The sequence below is a fragment of the Cervus elaphus genome, unplaced genomic scaffold (genome assembly GCF_910594005.1).
Source record: "Cervus elaphus unplaced genomic scaffold, mCerEla1.1, whole genome shotgun sequence".
NCBI lineage: Eukaryota > Metazoa > Chordata > Mammalia > Artiodactyla > Cervidae > Cervus > Cervus elaphus.
In genome coordinates this window covers 900,876-919,491 of record NW_025316686.1, presented here as the reverse complement: position 1 = coordinate 919,491, position 18,616 = coordinate 900,876, and positions in this window count along the sequence as shown.

Here is an 18,616-nt window from a genome sequence, read left to right as displayed (position 1 = left end):
CAGACATGCCCGGGCACCTCCCCAGGCTCATCCCCGCTGGTGCCTTTCCCCTGGGCCTAGGCCTCGCTTGAGGCCTCCTTGGAGAGGAGGTTGCTGGCAGGGGCTGTCTCCACACTGCAAGGTGCTGGAGCTCAGAGGGCCTCGTCAGAGGGAAGGGACCAGCAAGGGGCTGGATGCCCAAGACCTCTTTGGCCCAGCAGCCTCAGGGCAGCAGGGAGAGCAAGAGGCCCAGTGTGCCCCTAGGTCGGCTCTGCCCCTTCCCACACAGGCGGCCAGCCCAGCAGCTGCCTGACAGACTCTGGCTCCCCCGAGCTCTCTGCCGGTGCAGGGGGCAGGAACAGACGTGTGCATGTGGTTCTGCCTTGGCCTGGGAGTGTGGACCCCCTGCCTGGCCCCAAGGCTCAGGGGCATGGGCCGGGAGAGAGCACCACCCCGAAGCGCTTTTCTCCCGGGCTTGGGAGCGTTGTGCGCGGCTGGCGGGAACAGCCGGCGAGAGTGCTTGCAAAGCGGCCTTTGGAGGCAGCCGGGGAGGTCTTCCAGCGGGAGAGGGCCGGTTGTGCTCAGAGGCCCCACAGGCCAGGGGCAGGACCCAGCAGGGCCCCTGCCCCTGGCCAGCCTTGCCCAGACCTTCCTGGCCTCCGGGGGTGCTGCCCCAGCAAGGGGCAGGCTGCGGGGACTGGGTCCAGACATGCCCGGGCGCCTACCCAGGCTCATCCCCGCTGGTGCCTTTCCCCTGGGCCTAGGCCTCGCTTGAGGCCTCCTTGGAGAGGAGGTTGCTGGCAGGGGCTGTCTCCACACTGCAAGGTGCTGGAGCTCAGAGGGCCTCGTCAGAGGGAAGGGACCAGCAAGGGGCTGGATGCCCAAGACCTCTTTGGCCCAGCAGCCTCAGGGCACCAGGGAGAGCAAGAGGCCCAGTGTGCCCCTAGGTCGGCTCTGCCCCTTCCCACACAGGCGGCCAGCCCAGCAGCTGCCTGACAGACTCTGGCTCCCCCGAGCTCTCTGCCGGTGCAGGGGGCAGGAACAGACGTGTGCATGTGGTTCTGCCTTGGCCTGGGAGTGTGGACCCCCTGCCTGGCCCCCAGGCTCAGGGGCAAGGGCCGGGAGAGAGCACCACCCCGAAGCGCTTTTTTCCCGGGCTTGGAAGCGTTGTGCGCGGCTGGCGGGAACAGCCGGCGAGAGTGCTTGCAAAGCGGCCTTTGGAGGCAGCCGGGGAGGTCTTCCAGCGGGAGAGGGCCGGTTGTGCTCAGAGGCCCCACAGGCCAGGGGCAGGACCCAGCAGGGCCCCTGCCCCTGGCCAGCCTTGCCCAGACCTTCCTGGCCTCCGGGGGTCCTGCCCCAGCAAGGGGCAGGCTGCGGGGACTGGGTCCAGACATGCCCGGGCGCCTCCCCCGGCTCATCCCCGCTGGTGCCTTTCCCCTGGGCCTAGGCCTCGCTTGAGGCCTCCTTGGAGAGGAGGTTGCTGGCAGGGGCTGTCTCCACACTGCAAGGTGCTGGAGCTCAGAGGGCCTCGTCAGAGGGAAGGGACCAGCAAGGGGCTGGATGCCCAAGACCTCTTTGGCCCAGCAGCCTCAGGGCAGCAGGGAGAGCAAGAGGCCCAGTGTGCCCCTAGGTCGGCTCTGCCCCTTCCCACACAGGCGGCCAGCCCAGCAGCTGCCTGACAGACTCTGGCTCCCCCGAGCTCTCTGCCGGTGCAGGGGGCAGGAACAGACGTGTGCATGTGGTTCTGCCTTGGCCTGGGAGTGTGGACCCCCTGCCTGGCCCCCAGGCTCAGGGGCAAGGGCCGGGAGAGAGCACCAACCCGAAGCGCTTTTCTCCCGGGCTTGGGAGCGTTGTGCGCGGCTGGCGGGAACAGCCGGCGAGAGTGCTTGCAAAGCGGCCTTTGGAGGCAGCCGGGGAGGTCTTCCAGCGGGAGAGGGCCGGTTGTGCTCAGAGGCCCCACAGGCCAGGGGCAGGACCCAGCAGGGCCCCTGCCCCTGGCCAGCCTTGCGAGACCTTCCTGGCCTCCGGGGGTGCTGCCCCAGCAAGGGGCAGGCTGCGCCGACTGGGTCCAGACATGCCCGGGCGCCTCCCCAGGCTCATCCCCGCTGGTGCCTTTCCCCTGGGCCTAGGCCTCGCTTGAGGCCTCCTTGGAGAGGAGGTTGCTGGCAGGGGCTGTCTCCACACTGCAAGGTGCTGGAGCTCAGAGGGCCTCGTCAGAGGGAAGGGACCAGCAAGGGGCTGGATGCCCAAGACCTCTTTGGCCCAGCAGCCTCAGGGCAGCAGGGAGAGCAAGAGGCCCAGTGTGCCCCTAGGTCGGCTCTGCCCCTTCCCACACAGGCGGCCAGCCCAGCAGCTGCCTGACAGACTCTGGCTCCCCCGAGCTCTCTGCCGGTGCAGGGGGCAGGAACAGACGTGTGCATGTGGTTCTGCCTTGGCCTGGGAGTTTGGACCCCCTGCCTGGCCCCCAGGCTCAGGGGCAAGGGCCGGGAGAGAGCACCACCCCGAAGCGCTTTTCTCCCGGGCTTGAGAGCGTTGTGCGCGGCTGGCGGGAACAGCCGGCGAGAGTGCTTGCAAAGCGGCCTTTGGAGGCAGCCGGGGAGGTCTTCCAGCGGGAGAGGGCCGGTTGTGCTCAGAGGCCCCACCGGCCAGGGGCAGGACCCAGCAGGGCCCCTGCCCCTGGCCAGCCTTGCCCAGACCTTCCTGGCCTCCGGGGGTACTGCCCCAGCAAGGGGCAGGCTGCGGGGACTGGGTCCAGACATGCCCGGGCGCCTCCCCAGGCTCATCCCCGCTGGTGCCTTTCCCCTGGGCCTAGGCCTCGCTTGAGGCCTCCTTGGAGAGGAGGTTGCTGGCAGGGGCTGTCTCCACACTGCAAGGTGCTGGAGCTCAGAGGGCCTCGTCAGAGGGAAGGGACCAGCAAGGGGCTGGATGCCCAAGACCTCTTTGGCCCAGCAGCCTCAGGGCAGCAGGGAGAGCAAGAGGCCCAGTGTGCCCCTAGGTCGGCTCTGCCCCTTCCCACACAGGCGGCCAGCCCAGCAGCTGCCTGACAGACTCTGGCTCCCCCGAGCTCTCTGCCGGTGCAGGGGGCAGGAACAGACGTGTGCATGTGGTTCTGCCTTGGCCTGGGAGTGTGGACCCCCTGCCTGGCCCCCAGGCTCAGGGGCAAGGGCCGGGAGAGAGCACCACCCCGAAGCGCTTTTCTCCCGGGCTTGGGAGCGTTGTGCGCGGCTGGCGGGAACAGCCGGCGAGAGTGCTTGCAAAGCGGCCTTTGGAGGCAGCCGGGGAGGTCTTCCAGCGGGAGAGGGCCGGTTGTGCTCAGAGGCCCCACAGGCCAGGGGCAGGACCCAGCAGGGCCCCTGCCCCTGGCCAGCCTTGCGAGACCTTCCTGGCCTCCGGGGGTGCTGCCCCAGCAAGGGGCAGGCTGCGCTGACTGGGTCCAGACATGCCCGGGCGCCTCCCCAGGCTCATCCCCGCTGGTGCCTTTCCCCTGGGCCTAGGCCTCGCTTGAGGCCTCCTTGGAGAGGAGGTTGCTGGCAGGGGCTGTCTCCACACTGCAAGGTGCTGGAGCTCAGAGGGCCTCGTCAGAGGGAAGGGACCAGCAAGGGGCTGGATGCCCAAGACCTCTTTGGCCCAGCAGCCTCAGGGCAGCAGGGAGAGCAAGAGGCCCAGTGTGCCCCTAGGTCGGCTCTGCCCCTTCCCACACAGGCGGCCAGCCCAGCAGCTGCCTGACAGACTCTGGCTCCCCCGAGCTCTCTGCCGGTGCAGGGGGCAGGAACAGACGTGTGCATGTGGTTCTGTCTTGGCCTGGGAGTGTGGACCCCCTGCCTGGCCCCCAGGCTCAGGGGCAAGGGCCGGGAGAGAGCACCACCCCGAAGCGCTTTTCTCCCGGGCTTGGGAGCGTTGTGCGCGGCTGGCGGGAACAGCCGGCGAGAGTGCTTGCAAAGCGGCCTTTGGAGGCAGCCGGGGAGGTCTTCCAGCGGGAGAGGGCCGGTTGTGCTCAGAGGCCCCACAGGCCAGGGGCAGGACCCAGCAGGGCCCCTGCCCCTGGCCAGCCTTGCCCAGACCTTCCTGGCCTCCGGGGGTGCTGCCCCAGCAAGGGGCAGGCTGCGGGGACTGGGTCCAGACATGCACGGGCGCCTCCCCAGGCTCATCCCCGCTGGTGCCTTTCCCCTGGGCCTAGGCCTCGCTTGAGGCCTCCTTGGAGAGGAGGTTGCTGGCAGGGGCTGTCTCCACACTGCAAGGTGCTGGAGCTCAGAGGGCCTCGTCAGAGGGAAGGGACCAGCAAGGGGCTGGATGCCCAAGACCTCTTTGGCCCAGCAGCCTCAGGGCAGCAGGGAGAGCAAGAGGCCCAGTGTGCCCCTAGGTCGGCTCTGCCCCTTCCCACACAGGCGGCCAGCCCAGCAGCTGCCTGACAGACTCTGGCTCCCCCGAGCTCTCTGCCGGTGCAGGGGGCAGGAACAGACGTGTGCATGTGGTTCTGCCTTGGCCTGGGAGTTTGGACCCCCTGCCTGGCCCCCAGGCTCAGGGGCAAGGGCCGGGAGAGAGCACCACCCCGAAGCGCTTTTTTCCCGGGCTTGGGAGCGTTGTGCGCGGCTGGCGGGAACAGCCGGCGAGAGTGCTTGCAAAGCGGCCTATGGAGGCAGCCGGGGAGGTCTTCCAGCGGGAGAGGGCCGGTTGTGCTCAGAGGCCCCACAGGCCAGGGGCAGGACCCAGCAGGGCCCCTGCCCCTGGCCAGCCTTGCCCAGACCTTCCTGGCCTCCGGGGGTGCTGCCCCAGCAAGGGGCAGGCTGCGGGGACTGGGTCCAGACATGCCCGGGCGCCTCCCCAGGCTCATCCCCGCTGGTGCCTTTCCCCTGGGCCTAGGCCTCGCTTGAGGCCTCCTTGGAGAGGAGGTTGCTGGCAGGGGCTGTCTCCACACTGCAAGGTGCTGGAGCTCAGAGGGCCTCGTCAGAGGGAAGGGACCAGCAAGGGGCTGGATGCCCAAGACCTCTTTGGCCCAGCAGCCTCAGGGCAGCAGGGAGAGCAAGAGGCCCAGTGTGCCCCTAGGTCGGCTCTGCCCCTTCCCACACAGGCGGCCAGCCCAGCAGCTGCCTGACAGACTCTGGCTCCCCCGAGCTCTCTGCCGGTGCAGGGGGCAGGAACAGACGTGTGCATGTGGTTCTGCCTTGGCCTGGGAGTGTGGACCCCCTGCCTGGCCCCCAGGCTCAGGGGCAAGGGCCGGGAGAGAGCACCACCCCGAAGCGCTTTTCTCCCGGGCTCGGGAGCGTTGTGCGCGGCTGGCGGGAACAGCCGGCGAGAGTGCTTGCAAAGCGGCCTTTGGAGGCAGCCGGGGAGGTCTTCCAGCGGGAGAGGGCCGGTTGTGCTCAGAGGCCCCACAGGCCAGGGGCAGGACCCAGCAGGGCCCCTGCCCCTGGCCAGCCTTGCCCAGACCTTCCTGGCCGCCGGGGGTGCTGCCCCAGCAAGGGGCAGGCTGCGGGGACTGGGTCCAGACATGCCCGGGCGCCTCCCCAGGCTCATCCCCGCTGGTGCCTTTCCCCTGGGCCTAGGCCTCGCTTGAGGCCTCCTTGGAGAGGAGGTTGCTGGCAGGGGCTGTCTCCACACTGCAAGGTGCTGGAGCTCAGAGGGCCTCGTCAGAGGGAAGGGACCAGCAAGGGGCTGGATGCCCAAGACCTCTTTGGCCCAGCAGCCTCAGGGCAGCAGGGAGAGCAAGAGGCCCAGTGTGCCCCTAGGTCGGCTCTGCCCCTTCCCACACAGGCGGCCAGCCCAGCAGCTGCCTGACAGACTCTGGCTCCCCCGAGCTCTCTGCCGGTGCAGGGGGCAGGAACAGACGTGTGCATGTGGTTCTGCCTTGGCCTGGGAGTGTGGACCCCCTGCCTGGCCCCCAGGCTCAGGGGCAAGGGCCGGGAGAGAGCACCACCCCGAAGCGCTTTTCTCCCGGGCTTGGGAGCGTTGTGCGCGGCTGGCGGGAACAGCCGGCGAGAGTGCTTGCAAAGCGGCCTTTGGAGGCAGCCGGGGAGGTCTTCCAGCGGGAGAGGGCCGGTTGTGCTCAGAGGCCCCACAGGCCAGGGGCAGGACCCAGCAGGGCCCCTGCCCCTGGCCAGCCTTGCCCAGACCTTCCTGGCCTCCGGGGGTGCTGCCCCAGCAAGGGGCAGGCTGCGGGGACTGGGTCCAGACATGCCCGGGCGCCTCCACAGGCTCATCCCCGCTGGTGCCTTTCCCCTGGGCCTAGGCCTCGCTTGAGGCCTCCTTGGAGAGGAGGTTGCTGGCAGGGGCTGTCTCCACACTGCAAGGTGCTGGAGCTCAGAGGGCCTCGTCAGAGGGAAGGGACCAGCAAGGGGCAGGATGCCCAAGACCTCTTTGGCCCAGCAGCCTCAGGGCAGCAGGGAGAGCAAGAGGCCCAGTGTGCCCCTAGGTCGGCTCTGCCCCTTCCCACACAGGCGGCCAGCCCAGCAGCTGCCTGACAGACTCTGGCTCCCCCGAGCTCTCTGCCGGTGCAGGGGGCAGGAACAGACGTGTGCATGTGGTTCTGCCTTGGCCTGGGAGTGTGGACCCCCTGCCTGGCCCCCAGGCTCAGGGGCAAGGGCCGGGAGAGAGCACCACCCCGAAGCGCTTTTCTCCCGGGCTTGGGAGCGTTGTGCGCGGCTGGCGGGAACAGCCGGCGAGAGTGCTTGCAAAGCGGCCTTTGGAGGCAGCCGGGGAGGTCTTCCAGCGGGAGAGGGCCGGTTGTGCTCAGAGGCCCCACAGGCCAGGGGCAGGACCCAGCAGGGCCCCTGCCCCTGGCCAGCCTTGCCCAGACCTTCCTGGCCGCCGGGGGTGCTGCCCCAGCAAGGGGCAGGCTGCGGGGACTGGGTCCAGACATGCCCGGGCGCCTCCCCAGGCTCATCCCCGCTGGTGCCTTTCCCCTGGGCCTAGGCCTCGCTTGAGGCCTCCTTGGAGAGGAGGTTGCTGGCAGGGGCTGTCTCCACACTGCAAGGTGCTGGAGCTCAGAGGGCCTCGTCAGAGGGAAGGGACCAGCAAGGGGCTGGATGCCCAAGACCTCTTTGGCCCAGCAGCCTCAGGGCAGCAGGGAGAGCAAGAGGCCCAGTGTGCCCCTAGGTCGGCTCTGCCCCTACCCACACAGGCGGCCAGCCCAGCAGCTGCCTGACAGACTCTGGCTCCCCCGAGCTCTCTGCCGGTGCAGGGGGCAGGAACAGACGTGTGCATGTGGTTCTGCCTTGGCCTGGGAGTGTGGACCCCCTGCCTGGCCCCCAGGCTCAGGGGCAAGGGCCGGGAGAGAGCACCACCCCGAAGCGCTTTTCTCCCGGGCTTGGGAGCGTTGTGCGCGGCTGGCGGGAACAGCCGGCGAGAGTGCTTGCAAAGCGGCCTTTGGAGGCAGCCGGGGAGGTCTTCCAGCGGGAGAGGGCCGGTTGTGCTCAGAGGCCCCACAGGCCAGGGGCAGGACCCAGCAGGGCCCCTGCCCCTGGCCAGCCTTGCCCAGACCTTCCTGGCCGCCGGGGGTGCTGCCCCAGCAAGGGGCAGGCTGCGGGGACTGGGTCCAGACATGCCCGGGCGCCTCCCCAGGCTCATCCCCGCTGGTGCCTTTCCCCTGGGCCTAGGCCTCGCTTGAGGCCTCCTTGGAGAGGAGGTTGCTGGCAGGGGCTGTCTCCACACTGCAAGGTGCTGGAGCTCAGAGGGCCTCGTCAGAGGGAAGGGACCAGCAAGGGGCAGGATGCCCAAGACCTCTTTGGCCCAGCAGCCTCAGGGCAGCAGGGAGAGCAAGAGGCCCAGTGTGCCCCTAGGTCGGCTCTGCCCCTTCCCACACAGGCGGCCAGCCCAGCAGCTGCCTGACAGACTCTGGCTCCCCCGAGCTCTCTGCCGGTGCAGGGGGCAGGAACAGACGTGTGCATGTGGTTCTGCCTTGGCCTGGGAGTGTGGACCCCCTGCCTGGCCCCCAGGCTCAGGGGCAAGGGCCGGGAGAGAGCACCACCCCGAAGCGCTTTTCTCCCGGGCTTGGGAGCGTTGTGCGCGGCTGGCGGGAACAGCCGGCGAGAGTGCTTGCAAAGCGGCCTTTGGAGGCAGCCGGGGAGGTCTTCCAGCGGGAGAGGGCCGGTTGTGCTCAGAGGCCCCACAGGCCAGGGGCAGGACCCAGCAGGGCCCCTGCCCCTGGCCAGCCTTGCCCAGACCTTCCTGGCCGCCGGGGGTGCTGCCCCAGCAAGGGGCAGGCTGCGGGGACTGGGTCCAGACATGCCCGGGCGCCTCCCCAGGCTCATCCCCGCTGGTGCCTTTCCCCTGGGCCTAGGCCTCGCTTGAGGCCTCCTTGGAGAGGAGGTTGCTGGCAGGGGCTGTCTCCACACTGCAAGGTGCTGGAGCTCAGAGGGCCTCGTCAGAGGGAAGGGACCAGCAAGGGGCTGGATGCCCAAGACCTCTTTGGCCCAGCAGCCTCAGGGCAGCAGGGAGAGCAAGAGGCCCAGTGTGCCCCTAGGTCGGCTCTGCCCCTTCCCACACAGGCGGCCAGCCCAGCAGCTGCCTGACAGACTCTGGCTCCCCCGAGCTCTCTGCCGGTGCAGGGGGCAGGAACAGACGTGTGCATGTGGTTCTGCCTTGGCCTGGGAGTGTGGACCCCCTGCCTGGCCCCCAGGCTCAGGGGCAAGGGCCGGGAGAGAGCACCACCCCGAAGCGCTTTTCTCCCGGGCTTGGGAGCGTTGTGCGCGGCTGGCGGGAACAGCCGGCGAGAGTGCTTGCAAAGCGGCCTTTGGAGGCAGCCGGGGAGGTCTTCCAGCGGGAGAGGGCCGGTTGTGCTCAGAGGCCCCACAGGCCAGGGGCAGGACCCAGCAGGGCCCCTGCCCCTGGCCAGCCTTGCCCAGACCTTCCTGGCCTCCGGGTGTGCTGCCCCAGCAAGGGGCAGGCTGCGGGGACTGGGTCCAGACATGCCCGGGCGCCTCCCCAGGCTCATCCCCACTGGTGCCTTTCCCCTGGGCCTAGGCCTCGCTTGAGGCCTCCTTGGAGAGGAGGTTGCTGGCAGGGGCTGTCTCCACACTGCAAGGTGCTGGAGCTCAGAGGGCCTCGTCAGAGGGAAGGGACCAGCAAGGGGCAGGATGCCCAAGACCTCTTTGGCCCAGCAGCCTCAGGGCAGCAGGGAGAGCAAGAGGCCCAGTGTGCCCCTAGGTCGGCTCTGCCCCTTCCCACACAGGCGGCCAGCCCAGCAGCTGCCTGACAGACTCTGGCTCCCCCGAGCTCTCTGCCGGTGCAGGGGGCAGGAACAGACGTGTGCATGTGGTTCTGCCTTGGCCTGGGAGTGTGGACCCCCTGCCTGGCCCCCAGGCTCAGGGGCAAGGGCCGGGAGAGAGCACCACCCCGAAGCGCTTTTCTCCCGGGCTTGGGAGCGTTGTGCGCGGCTGGCGGGAACAGCCGGCGAGAGTGCTTGCAAAGCGGCCTTTGGAGGCAGCCGGGGAGGTCTTCCAGCGGGAGAGGGCCGGTTGTGCTCAGAGGCCCCACAGGCCAGGGGCAGGACCCAGCAGGGCCCCTGCCCCTGGCCAGCCTTGCCCAGACCTTCCTGGCCGCCGGGGGTGCTGCCCCAGCAAGGGGCAGGCTGCGGGGACTGGGTCCAGACATGCCCGGGCGCCTCCCCAGGCTCATCCCCGCTGGTGCCTTTCCCCTGGGCCTAGGCCTCGCTTGAGGCCTCCTTGGAGAGGAGGTTGCTGGCAGGGGCTGTCTCCACACTGCAAGGTGCTGGAGCTCAGAGGGCCTCGTCAGAGGGAAGGGACCAGCAAGGGGCTGGATGCCCAAGACCTCTTTGGCCCAGCAGCCTCAGGGCAGCAGGGAGAGCAAGAGGCCCAGTGTGCCCCTAGGTCGGCTCTGCCCCTTCCCACACAGGCGGCCAGCCCAGCAGCTGCCTGACAGACTCTGGCTCCCCCGAGCTCTCTGCCGGTGCAGGGGGCAGGAACAGACGTGTGCATGTGGTTCTGCCTTGGCCTGGGAGTGTGGACCCCCTGCCTGGCCCCCAGGCTCAGGGGCAAGGGCCGGGAGAGAGCACCACCCCGAAGCGCTTTTCTCCCGGGCTTGGGAGCGTTGTGCGCGGCTGGCGGGAACAGCCGGCGAGAGTGCTTGCAAAGCGGCCTTTGGAGGCAGCCGGGGAGGTCTTCCAGCGGGAGAGGGCCGGTTGTGCTCAGAGGCCCCACAGGCCAGGGGCAGGACCCAGCAGGGCCCCTGCCCCTGGCCAGCCTTGCCCAGACCTTCCTGGCCTCCGGGTGTGCTGCCCCAGCAAGGGGCAGGCTGCGGGGACTGGGTCCAGACATGCCCGGGCGCCTCCCCAGGCTCATCCCCGCTGGTGCCTTTCCCCTGGGCCTAGGCCTCGCTTGAGGCCTCCTTGGAGAGGAGGTTGCTGGCAGGGGCTGTCTCCACACTGCAAGGTGCTGGAGCTCAGAGGGCCTCGTCAGAGGGAAGGGACCAGCAAGGGGCAGGATGCCCAAGACCTCTTTGGCCCAGCAGCCTCAGGGCAGCAGGGAGAGCAAGAGGCCCAGTGTGCCCCTAGGTCGGCTCTGCCCCTTCCCACACAGGCGGCCAGCCCAGCAGCTGCCTGACAGACTCTGGCTCCCCCGAGCTCTCTGCCGGTGCAGGGGGCAGGAACAGACGTGTGCATGTGGTTCTGCCTTGGCCTGGGAGTGTGGACGCCCTGCCTGGCCCCCAGGCTCAGGGGCAAGGGCCGGGAGAGAGCACCACCCCGAAGCGCTTTTCTCCCGGGCTCGGGAGCGTTGTGCGCGGCTGGCGGGAACAGCCGGCGAGAGTGCTTGCAAAGCGGCCTTTGGAGGCAGCCGGGGAGGTCTTCCAGCGGGAGAGGGCCGGTTGTGCTCAGAGGCCCCACAGGCCAGGGGCAGGACCCAGCAGGGCCCCTGCCCCTGGCCAGCCTTGCCCAGACCTTCCTGGCCGCCGGGGGTGCTGCCCCAGCAAGGGGCAGGCTGCGGGGACTGGGTCCAGACATGCCCGGGCGCCTCCCCAGGCTCATCCCCGCTGGTGCCTTTCCCCTGGGCCTAGGCCTCGCTTGAGGCCTCCTTGGAGAGGAGGTTGCTGGCAGGGGCTGTCTCCACACTGCAAGGTGCTGGAGCTCAGAGGGCCTCGTCAGAGGGAAGGGACCAGCAAGGGGCTGGATGCCCAAGACCTCTTTGGCCCAGCAGCCTCAGGGCAGCAGGGAGAGCAAGAGGCCCAGTGTGCCCCTAGGTCGGCTCTGCCCCTTCCCACACAGGCGGCCAGCCCAGCAGCTGCCTGACAGACTCTGGCTCCCCCGAGCTCTCTGCCGGTGCAGGGGGCAGGAACAGACGTGTGCGTGTGGTTCTGCCTTGGCCTGGGAGTGTGGACCCCCTGCCTGGCCCCCAGGCTCAGGGGCAAGGGCCGGGAGAGAGCACCACCCCGAAGCGCTTTTCTCCCGGGCTTGGGAGCGTTGTGCGCGGCTGGCGGGAACAGCCGGCGAGAGTGCTTGCAAAGCGGCCTTTGGAGGCAGCCGGGGAGGTCTTCCAGCGGGAGAGGGCCGGTTGTGCTCAGGGCCCCACAGGCCAGGGGCAGGACCCAGCAGGGCCCCTGCCCCTGGCCAGCCTTGCCCAGACCTTCCTGGCCTCCGGGGGTGCTGCCCCAGCAAGGGGCAGGCTGCGGGGACTGGGTCCAGACATGCCCGGGCGCCTCCCCAGGCTCATCCCCGCTGGTGCCTTTCCCCTGGGCCTAGGCCTCGCTTGAGGCCTCCTTGGAGAGGAGGTTGCTGGCAGGGGCTGTCTCCACACTGCAAGGTGCTGGAGCTCAGAGGGCCTCGTCAGAGGGAAGGGACCAGCAAGGGGCAGGATGCCCAAGACCTCTTTGGCCCAGCAGCCTCAGGGCAGCAGGGAGAGCAAGAGGCCCAGTGTGCCCCTAGGTCGGCACTGCCCCTTCCCACACAGGCGGCCAGCCCAGCAGCTGCCTGACAGACTCTGGCTCCCCCGAGCTCTCTGCCGGTGCAGGGGGCAGGAACAGACGTGTGCATGTGGTTCTGCCTTGGCCTGGGAGTGTGGACCCCCTGCCTGGCCCCCAGGCTCAGGGGCAAGGGCCGGGAGAGAGCACCACCCCGAAGCGCTTTTCTCCCGTGCTTGAGAGCGTTGTGCGCGGCTGGCGGGAACAGCCGGCGAGAGTGCTTGCAAAGCGGCCTTTTGAGGCAGCTGGGGAGGTCTTCCAGCGGGAGAGGGCCGGTTGTGCTCAGAGGCCCCACAGGCCAGGGGCAGGACCCAGCAGGGCCCCTGCCCCTGGCCAGCCTTGCCCAGACCTTCCTGGCCTCCGGGGGTGCTGCCCCAGCAAGGGGCAGGCTGCGGGGACTGGGTCCAGACATGCCCGGGCGCCTCCCCAGGCTCATCCCCGCTGGTGCCTTTCCCCTGGGCCTAGGCCTCGCTTGAGGCCTCCTTGGAGAGGAGGTTGCTGGCAGGGGCTGTCTCCACACTGCAAGGTGCTGGAGCTCAGAGGGCCTCGTCAGAGGGAAGGGACCAGCAAGGGGCTGGATGCCCAAGACCTCTTTGGCCCAGCAGCCTCAGGGCAGCAGGGAGAGCAAGAGGCCCAGTGTGCCCCTAGGTCGGCTCTGCCCCTTCCCACACAGGCGGCCAGCCCAGCAGCTGCCTGACAGACTCTGGCTCCCCCGAGCTCTCTGCCGGTGCAGGGGGCAGGAACAGACGTGTGCATGTGGTTCTGCCTTGGCCTGGGAGTTTGGACCCCCTGCCTGGCCCCCAGGCTCAGGGGCAAGGGCCGGGAGAGAGCACCACCCCGAAGCGCTTTTCTCCCGGGCTTGGGAGCGTTGTGCGCGGCTGGCGGGAACAGCCGGCGAGAGTGCTTGCAAAGCGGCCTTTGGAGGCAGCCGGGGAGGTCTTCCAGCGGGAGAGGGCCGGTTGTGCTCAGAGGCCCCACAGGCCAGGGGCAGGACCCAGCAGGGCCCCTGCCCCTGGCCAGCCTTGCCCAGACCTTCCTGGCCTCCGGGGGTACTGCCCCAGCAAGGGGCAGGCTGCGGGGCCTGGGTCCAGACATGCCCGGGCGCCTCCCCAGGCTCATCCCCGCTGGTGCCTTTCCCCTGGGCCTAGGCCTCGCTTGAGGCCTCCTTGGAGAGGAGGTGGCTGGCAGGGGCTGTCTCCACACTGCAAGGGGCTGGAGCTCAGAGGGCCTCGTCAGAGGGAAGGGACCAGCAAGGGGCTGGATGCCCAAGACCTCTTTGGCCCAGCAGCCTCAGGGCAGCAGGGAGAGCAAGAGGCCCAGTGTGCCCCTAGGTCGGCTCTGCCCCTTCCCACACAGGCGGCCAGCCCAGCAGCTGCCTGCCAGACTCTGGCTCCCCCGAGCTCTCTGCCGGTGCAGGGGGCAGGAACAGACGTGTGCATGTGGTTCTGCCTTGGCCTGGGAGTGTGGACCCCCTGCCTGGCCCCCAGGCTCAGGGGCAAGGGCCGGGAGAGAGCACCACCCCGAAGCGCTTTTCTCCCGGGCTTGGGAGCGTTGTGCGCGGCTGGCGGGAAGAGCCGGCGAGAGTGCTTGCAAAGCGGCCTTTGGAGGCAGCCGGGGAGGTCTTCCAGCGGGAGAGGGCCGGTTGTGCTCAGAGGCCCCACAGGCCAGGGGCAGGACCCAGCAGGGCCCCTGCCCCTGGCCAGCCTTGCCCAGACCTTCCTGGCCTCCGGGGGTACTGCCCCAGCAAGGGGCAGGCTGCGGGGACTGGGTCCAGACATGCCCGGGCGCCTCCCCAGGCTCATCCCCGCTGGTGCCTTTCCCCTGGGCCTAGGCCTCGCTTGAGGCCTCCTTGGAGAGGAGGTTGCTGGCAGGGGCTGTCTCCACACTGCAAGGTGCTGGAGCTCAGAGGGCCTCGTCAGAGGGAAGGGACCAGCAAGGGGCTGGATGCCCAAGACCTCTTTGGCCCAGCAGCCTCAGGGCAGCAGGGAGAGCAAGAGGCCCAGTGTGCCCCTAGGTCGGCTCTGCCCCTTCCCACACAGGCGGCCAGCCCAGCAGCTGCCTGACAGATTCTGGCTCCCCCGAGCTCTCTGCCGGTGCAGGGGGCAGGAACAGACGTGTGCATGTGGTTCTGCCTTGGCCTGGGAGTGTGGACCCCCTGCCTGGCCCCCAGGCTCAGGGGCAAGGGCCGGGAGAGAGCACCACCCCGAAGCGCTTTTCTCCCGGGCTTGGGAGCGTTGTGCGCGGCTGGCGGGAACAGCCGGCGAGAGTGCTTGCAAAGCGGCCTTTGGAGGCAGCCGGGGAGGTCTTCCAGCGGGAGAGGGCCGGTTGTGCTCAGAGGCCCCACAGGCCAGGGGCAGGACCCAGCAGGGCCCCTGCCCCTGGCCAGCCTTGCCCAGACCTTCCTGGCCTCCGGGGGTACTGCCCCAGCAAGGGGCAGGCTGCGGGGACTGGGTCCAGACATGCCCGGGCGCCTCCCCAGGCTCATCCCCGCTGGTGCCTTTCCCCTGGGCCTAGGCCTCGCTTGAGGCCTCCTTGGAGAGGAGGTTGCTGGCAGGGGCTGTCTCCACACTGCAAGGTGCTGGAGCTCAGAGGGCCTCGTCAGAGGGAAGGGACCAGCAAGGGGCTGGATGCCCAAGACCTCTTTGGCCCAGCAGCCTCAGGGCAGCAGGGAGAGCAAGAGGCCCAGTGTGCCCCTAGGTCGGCTCTGCCCCTTCCCACACAGGCGGCCAGCCCAGCAGCTGCCTGCCAGACTCTGGCTCCCCCGAGCTCTCTGCCGGTGCAGGGGGCAGGAACAGACGTGTGCATGTGGTTCTGCCTTGGCCTGGGAGTGTGGACGCCCTGCCTGGCCCCCAGGCTCAGGGACAAGGGCCGGGAGAGAGCACCACCCCGAAGCGCTTTTCTCCCGGGCTTGGGAGCGTTGTGCGCGGCTGGCGGGAACAGCCGGCGAGAGTGCTTGCAAAGCGGCCTTTGGAGGCAGCCGGGGAGGTCTTCCAGCGGGAGAGGGCCGGTTGTGCTCAGAGGCCCCACCGGCCAGGGGCAGGACCCAGCAGGGCCCCTGCCCCTGGCCAGCCTTGCCCAGACCTTCCTGGCCTCCGGGGGTACTGCCCCAGCAAGGGGCAGGCTGCGGGGACTGGGTCCAGACATGCCCGGGCGCCTCCCCAGGCTCATCCCCGCTGGTGCCTTTCCCCTGGGCCTAGGCCTCGCTTGAGGCCTCCTTGGAGAGGAGGTGGCTGGCAGGGGCTGTCTCCACACTGCAAGGGGCTGGAGCTCAGAGGGCCTCGTCAGAGGGAAGGGACCAGCAAGGGGCTGGATGCCCAAGACCTCTTTGGCCCAGCAGCCTCAGGGCAGCAGGGAGAGCAAGAGGCCCAGTGTGCCCCTAGGTCGGCTCTGCCCCTTCCCACACAGGCGGCCAGCCCAGCAGCTGCCTGACAGACTCTGGCTCCCCCGAGGTCTCTGCCAGTGCGGGGGGCAGGAACAGACGTGTGCATGTGGTTCTGCCTTGGCCTGGGAGTGTGGACCCCCTGCCTGGCCCCCAGGATCAGGGGTAAGGGCCGGGAGAGAGCACCACCCCGAAGCGCTTTTCTCCCGGGCTTGGGAGCGTTGTGCGCGGCTGGCGGGAACAGCCGGCGAGAGTGCTTGCAAAGCGGCCTTTGGAGGCAGCCGGGGAGGTCTTCCAGCGGGAGAGGGCCGGTTGTGCTCAGAGGCCCCACCGGCCAGGGTCAGGACCCAGCAGGGTCCCTGCCCCTGGCCAGCCTTGCCCAGACCTTCCTGGCCTCCGGGGGTACTGCCCCAGCAAGGGGCAGGCTGCGGGGACTGGGTCCAGACATGCCCGGGCGCCTCCCCAGGCTCATCCCCGCTGGTGCCTTTCCCCTGGGCCTAGGCCTCGCTTGAGGCCTCCTTGGAGAGGAGGTTGCTGGCAGGGGCTGTCTCCACACTGCAAGGTGCTGGAGCTCAGAGGGCCTCGTCAGAGGGAAGGGACCAGCAAGGGGCTGGATGCCCAAGACCTCTTTGGCCCAGCAGCCTCAGGGCAGCAGGGAGAGCAAGAGGCCCAGTGTGCCCCTAGGTCGGCTCTGCCCCTTCCCACACAGGCGGCCAGCCCAGCAGCTGCCTGACAGACTCTGGCTCCCCCGAGCTCTCTGCCGGTGCAGGGGGCAGGAACAGCCGTGTGCATGTGGTTCTGCCTTGGCCTGGGAGTGTGGACCCCCTGCCTGGCCCCCAGGCTCAGGGGCAAGGGCCGGGAGAGAGCACCACCCCGAAGCGCTTTTCTCCCGGGCTTGGGAGCGTTGTGCGAGGCTGGCGGGAACAGCCGGCGAGAGTGCTTGCAAAGCGGCCTTTGGAGGCAGCCGGGGAGGTCTTCCAGCGGGAGAGGGCCGGTTGTGCTCAGAGGCCCCACAGGCCAGGGGCAGGACCCAGCAGGGCCCCTGCCCCTGGCCAGCCTTGCCCAGACCTTCCTGGCCTCCGGGGGTACTGCCCCAGCAAGGGGCAGGCTGCGGGGACTGGGTCCAGACATGCCCGGGCGCCTCCCCAGGCTCATCCCCGCTGGTGCCTTTCCCCTGGGCCTAGGCCTCGCTTGAGGCCTCCTTGGAGAGGAGGTTGCTGGCAGGGGCTGTCTCCACACTGCAAGGTGCTGGAGCTCAGAGGGCCTCGTCAGAGGGAAGGGACCAGCAAGGGGCTGGATGCCCAAGACCTCTTTGGCCCAGCAGCCTCAGGGCAGCAGGGAGAGCAAGAGGCCCAGTGTGCCCCTAGGTCGGCTCTGCCCCTTCCCACACAGGCGGCCAGCCCAGCAGCTGCCTGCCAGACTCTGGCTCCCCCGAGCTCTCTGCCGGTGCAGGGGGCAGGAACAGACGTGTGCATGTGGTTCTGCCTTGGCCTGGGAGTGTGGACGCCCTGCCTGGCCCCCAGGCTCAGGGGCAAGGGCCGGGAGAGAGCACCACCCCGAAGCGCTTTTCTCCCGGGCTTGGGAGCGTTGTGCGCGGCTGGCGGGAACAGCCGGCGAGAGTGCTTGCAAAGCGGCCTTTGGAGGCAGCCGGGGAGGTCTTCCAGCGGGAGAGGGCCGGTTGTGCTCAGAGGCCCCACCGGCCAGGGGCAGGACCCAGCAGGGCCCCTGCCCCTGGCCAGCCTTGCCCAGACCTTCCTGGCCTCCGGGGGTACTGCCCCAGCAAGGGGCAGGCTGCGGGGACTGGGTCCAGACATGCCCGGGCGCCTCCCCAGGCTCATCCCCGCTGGTGCCTTTCCCCTGGGCCTAGGCCTCGCTTGAGGCCTCCTTGGAGAGGAGGTGGCTGGCAGGGGCTGTCTCCACACTGCAAGGGGCTGGAGCTCAGAGGGCCTCGTCAGAGGGAAGGGACCAGCAAGGGGCTGGATGCCCAAGACCTCTTTGGCCCAGCAGCCTCAGGGCAGCAGGGAGAGCAAGAGGCCCAGTGTGCCCCTAGGTCGGCTCTGCCCCTTCCCACACAGGCGGCCAGCCCAGCAGCTGCCTGACAGACTCTGGCTCCTCCGAGGTCTCTGCCAGTGCAGGGGGCAGGAACAGACGTGTGCATGTGGTTCTGCCTTGGCCTGGGAGTGTGGACCCCCTGCCTGGCCCCCAGGATCAGGGGTAAGGGCCGGGAGAGAGCACCACCCCGAAGCGCTTTTCTCCCGGGCTTGGGAGCGTTGTGCGCGGCTGGCGGGAACAGCCGGCGAGAGTGCTTGCAAAGCGGCCTTTGGAGGCAGCCGGGGAGGTCTTCCAGCGGGAGAGGGCCGGTTGTGCTCAGAGGCCCCACCGGCCAGGGTCAGGACCCAGCAGGGCCCCTGCCCCTGGCCAGCCTTGCCCAGACCTTCCTGGCCTCCGGGGGTACTGCCCCAGCAAGGGGCAGGCTGCGGGGACTGGGTCCAGACATGCCCGGGCGCCTCCCCAGGCTCATCCCCGCTGGTGCCTTTCCCCTGGGCCTAGGCCTCGCTTGAGGCCTCCTTGGAGAGGAGGTTGCTGGCAGGGGCTGTCTCCACACTGCAAGGTGCTGGAGCTCAGAGGGCCTCGTCAGAGGGAAGGGACCAGCAAGGGGCTGGATGCCCAAGACCTCTTTGGCCCAGCAGCCTCAGGGCAGCAGGGAGAGCAAGAGGCCCAGTGTGCCCCTAGGTCGGCTCTGCCCCTTCCCACACAGGCGGCCAGCCCAGCAGCTGCCTGACAGACTCTGGCTCCCCCGAGCTCTCTGCCGGTGCAGGGGGCAGGAACAGACGTGTGCATGTGGTTCTGCCTTGGCCTGGGAGTGTGGACCCCCTGCCTGGCCCCCAGGCTCAGGGGCAAGGGCCGGGAGAGAGCACCACCCCGAAGCGCTTTTCTCCCGGGCTTGGGAGCGTTGTGCGCGGCTGGCGGGTACAGCCGGCGAGAGTGCTTGCAAAGCGGCCTTTGGAGGCAGCCGGGGAGGTCTTCCAGCGGGAGAGGGCCGGTTGTGCTCAGAGGCCCCACCGGCCAGGGGCAGGACCCAGCAGGGCCCCTGCCCCTGGCCAGCCTTGCCCAGACCTTCCTGGCCTCCGGGGGTACTGCCCCAGCAAGGGGCAGGCTGCGGGGACTGGGTCCAGACATGCCAGGGCGCCTCCCCAGGCTCATCCCCGCTGGTGCCTTCCCCTGGGCCTAGGCCTCGCTTGAGGCCTCCTTGGAGAGGAGGTTGCTGGCAGGGGCTGTCTCCACACTGCAAGGTGCTGGAGCTCAGAGGGCCTCGTCAGAGGGAAGGGACCAGCAAGGGGCTGGATGCCC